Raw genomic sequence first — 5000 nt, forward strand, 5'->3', positions numbered from 1 at the left:
CACCTAGCAGTAAAGTAGGTACCTTTTGTAAATCGAAAGTTGCGAATTCGTATTCAGGGAGTTGTTGGAGCTTCCAATAACTTGATGACATAAACCATTGACTCTTCAGGCTTCTACGCCCTTGACTCTTCAGGCTTCTACGCCCTTGACTCTTCAGGCGTCTACACCCTTAACTCATGAGACATAAGGCAATCATGAACTTAGCATGCTTCCCTGTTGGGCGCTGTAAACGCTTCTGCGCTTCACCTTACACTAGGATGTAGGGGGGTGCCCAATAAATAAATAATTAAAATAAATAAATAAATAAATAATAATAAAAATAATAATTCATAGTAAATAAAAAAAATAAATAAATAAAAAATATAATAATAATAATAATAATAATAATAATAATAATAATAATAATAATAATAATAATAATAATAATAATGATAATAATAATAATAATAATAATAATAATGATAATAATAAAGAACCATAAAGACATACAAAATGAAAAAAAAAGATCAAAAGTGAGAAATAATACATGCATATTGAGTTGTCAATAGTACGCGAAACAATTGAGACCCTGCAATTGTGTGTAAATGTGGCAGAAAGTCAGGTCAGCAACCTGGGACTCGGTCACAATTTTCATGAAGATTATTATAATCTTTTTCTTTGCTATTTTTAATTTATTTTTACTCTTATTTTTTCGCCCCCTAGGCCCCGTTGTGGGTCGATGACCTGTGCCTGGGTGGGCTATTCCCAGTAAAAAGAAAAAAGAAGAAAGAAAAAAAAAATCCGCATGTTTCATACACACCTCGTATTGTCCAGTGTTCGAATCCCAGCCTGTGACAAATACGGGAAGGGTGTTATCCAGAAATATACTTTCCTTGGCATGACCCTAACAAATATTTAAGATTTTGCATGCTTCCTTGTTGGGAGCTGTAAACGCTTTTGCAAGCTTCGCCTTGCACAGGATGCAAGGGGGTGCCCAATAAACTAGTCCCTTGAGGGGCAAATCAGAATCTGTCTAGGTGCTCCGGCACCCACCACGATCCAGCATTTTCGAACCCTGTTGAGGTTCATATTAATAGTTGAGAATAGGTGCTTTACATGTATCCATAGTTGTATTTACACTTAATTATACTGGATTTCATAAAATAGTTACTTCAATCATTAAGTATTTTATTTTATTTCTTTATGCTGTTTACCGTGTTGATTCTGCCTGGGAGGGACGTGATGCGTCATTCCCAAGAATTTACTTTCTCTTCGCCACTGATCGGCTCGTTAGTACAGCTAACAGCACCCTCTTTGGTCTCACTGCCCCAGTCCAAGTTGACTTGTGGTAGCTCTTTTATCACGGAGATGGTAATTATCATTTCGTACTTATAGAAAACACAAATGGGATATTGGTGATACAAGCGGAGGACGTGTGCCTCCCTCAATATGAACCATGTTAGATTTATTATTTATTTATTTTTGTTTTAACATTTCACCACCTATCAGCTTAGTTGCCGCTCGGGCAGTTAGTCTGTTCTTTGGGTCAGAGATGAAGAAAAAATTCAATTTTACATGATAGTCACCCCAACAATAGGTGTCCAATGCCAGGGAAGTCAGCCAGTGTCCTGTGTTGGATCCCTTCTTGACAGTCTTTCGTGGCACAGGAACAATTTTTATATTGGGTGGGGACAAGGGAGAGGGATGGCGAGCGAAACAAGCCCCTACAGTTGGGGTGGTTTGAAATAGAGTATGACCAATTTCAGGGATATTTTGAGGCCTTATGCATTTGGGAATTAAGGTGTAGTGGATACTCTCCCGTACAACTGCCACGACAAAGTTCCCTGACAAGCCTAGCCGCCCAGAGTCCGCCAAGTTTCTCTGACAAGCATCGCCGTCTAGACACTCGCCAAGTCTAGACGTCTAGACAAAGGGGACGCGTACTTCCGTTCCACGTCCGCTGGACGTGAATATAAGCTTCCATTCTCGCCATGTCGGGCAGATCAAATTGGACATGCCTTCCAATATCACAACACTACAATGCAATTTCTTAGACAACAGAAAGGCCAAATTATTCATCGACAACCATCTAGGACAAACTTTCAACCTTCATAGTGGAGTTCCCCAAGGCAGTAATATATCGCCGACATTATACACTGTATACACAGCAGACATGCCGCAACCACGGCAATCGGCATATATAGCATACGCAGCTGATGTCACACAGATAGTCAGGTACCCAGGAAAATCCAAACAAATGATGGCCATCAGAACAAGCAGAGAAATAGAGATAATAAACAACTATGAACGAAAATGGAAGATAAAAACCAATGTCCAAAAACTCAAAATAATTGACATAGCAAAAACAAACCCCTACCCCATTATTGCCAATAACCAACAAATACCATATGTTGCCAACGGAAAAATATTAGGACTCAAGATAACCAGAAACGGAATAATCCCCCACATCAATGAAAGAATAACAATTGCAAAATCACAACTTACAAAGCTCAGAAGATTCCGCCAATTTAACACCAACACGCAATTGCACCTATACAAAGCACTGATCAGACCACACTTAGAATACTCTCCGATACCTCTGAACACAATCGCAAGAACAAACAAACTTAAATTTCAAGCAGTGCAAAATATAGCCCTCAGAAGAGCGGCAAAACACCAACCACCATACACACAAACAGTACAAGACATACTCACAGAACACGGTATAGACCCACTCAACACTAGAATGTACACCCAAGCAAATGCAATATGGGAAAAAAATCCAACAAGAACAGAATCCCATAATATACCAACTAAATGAGGAAAACAACAACACATCGCACAGATGGTGGCCTAGAAGCATAAAAACTGATAACGAAGAACCAGAGCCTCTATATCAGTGGTTCCCAAACTGGGGGCCATGGCTCTGGCAACTCCAGCAGCGAAAGAGGACAATCCCGGCCCCCGCACCAAAAATAGGTACCACGCTGTGGGTGGACCACACTCGGGCGAGAGCGCGAAGACCGGAGCAGGACGGACGGGGCTTTGGACGGCTGCCCGTCCGTTCCTTACTACCGGCGAATAAGCCTCTTGACCCAAAAAGAGTGAAATTGAAGTGTCAAAAAACAACAACAAGCCGTCCGGCCAAACCCAAACCACAAACTTGGGCGATGTCTGTCAAACCCTTTCATTGAGACTCGACCTGTGATGGTTAGTCGCAAAAAGACCAAATGGCAAATACACAATTCTTAACGGGGGATCACTCGGCTCGTGGGTCGATGAAGACCGCAGCAAACCGCGTGTCGGTATGTGAATCGCAAGAATACCAGATACATCGACAAGTTGAACGCATATTGCGGCGGCGGCAGCCATATGAGCTTGTCGCCGCCACTCCTCTACGAGGGTCGGAAATATACATCCATCGGTTGCTGCGAGTTCGGTGCCTGCTGACTGTCTCCCCGACACGAGGATAACCCGAACTGAGCTTCCGCCTTGGGGTTTAATCGCCCGCGCCTTGCGCCAGGTGTGCCCTTAAAAACAAGCCTATCACTAGCAAGTCCATGGACTTGGCGCACCCACATTCAACCACAACAAAGCCGGGCACACACACATGTGTGTGTGTCCCGTCCCGACGACAGTTGTCGCCCTCGCAAATAACTGGAGGCGCTCTTTTGCCTGCTGTCCACAGAGACACGAATGGCCGTCGGCCGCTCATGGCTGATGCTGCACATGTTCTAAGAGGCACACGTCCTCCTCCTTCTCTCTCGGAGAAGAAGCACTCCATCCCACGAAGAGGAAACGAAACCGGGTCGGATATCTTTTAAGTAAGCCCCGCCGGAATTTCGTCTATCACCTCGAAAAGAGTGCTTGGCATGCATTGCAGTGGAACCTAAATTGATGAGTGCGCCTGGGCCCGCAGTCTACCATGTAGTGGCGCAGGCAGAGAGATGACAATTGCTCTCGTCGGGACGAGAATGTTTGGGTGACGCCGTGCTCTTCCTCACGCGCTCCTCCACCCTCTCCCACGGTCAGACGCGGTGTGGGCGTTCTCTTTGAGAGTTCGCCACGAGTCCACGTCTATCTCATGACAGGCCTGGGAGGGAGGCAGGGGGAGTTCTCTCTAAACGCGTTAAAGACGGTGTTGCGCCTCATAACGGCGCTCGCCGGGATAGAGCACTAGTTCTGCAGCCGGAAAGGCCGCTCACGCCAATTAATACTGCGACTCTCGCTCTCTTTCTCCGGATAAACAAGTGCCACTGCTGTGGCATGCAGGAACGGGGAAAGAGGTCAAAGTTTAAGCGGCAAAGGTGCGGCCGAGTAAGGGCGGAACATGAGCGTATATGCATTAAAACTGTGTATATGACTCTGCGAGAGATGTTCTGCTGGAACACTTTTCCTATTGGCTATTTACCACTATTGATTTTGCTGAGAGGGCCGAGCACCTAAGCTGCTCGTTGAGAATGAGAAGGAACGGAGTCAGGGGTGGGAGTGCCGGCGCCATGGCCGCTGGTACCCCGCGACAAGCCCCTCAAACCTTCCTCTCTCTGTCAGAAGAAGAAGAAGAAGAAGAAGAATAAGAAGGAACGGAGTCAGGGGTGGGAGTGCCGGCGCCATGTCCGCTGGTACCCCCGAGACAAGCCTCTCAAACCTTCCTTTATCTCTCTCTCTCTCTCTCTCTCTCTCTGTCTTAAGAAGCAGAAGAATAAGAAGGAACGGAGTCAGGGGTGGGAGTGCCGGCGCCATGACCGCTGGTACCCCCGAGACAAGCCCCTCAAACCTTCCTCTCTCTCTGTCTTAAGAATAAGAAGGAACGGAGTCAGGGGTGGGAGTACCGGCGCCATGGCCGCTGGTACCCTCGCGACAAGCCCCTCAAACCTTCCTCTCTCTCTCTCAGTCTTAAGAATAAGAAGGAACGGAGTCAGGGGTGGGAGTACCGGCGCCATGGCCGCTGGTACCCTCGCGACAAGCCCCTCAAACCTTCCTCTCTCTCTCTCAGTCTTAAGAATAAGAAGGAACGGAGT

General features: G+C 45.9%; 1 non-coding gene across 1 annotated transcript; it reads left to right on the forward strand.

Annotated features, from left to right (window-relative positions):
• The first annotated feature begins 3222 nt into the window (after positions 1 to 3222).
• LOC121862234 lies at positions 3223 to 3386 on the forward strand. Its single transcript, XR_006088201.1, has one exon. It is a non-coding gene; the product is annotated as a 5.8S ribosomal RNA (ribosomal RNA).
• Positions 3387 to 5000: the final 1614 nt, after the last annotated feature.

This window comes from Homarus americanus, unplaced genomic scaffold, assembly GCF_018991925.1.
Source record: "Homarus americanus isolate GMGI-L3 unplaced genomic scaffold, GMGI_Hamer_2.0 scaffold58209, whole genome shotgun sequence".
Classification (NCBI taxonomy): Eukaryota; Metazoa; Arthropoda; class Malacostraca; order Decapoda; family Nephropidae; genus Homarus; species Homarus americanus.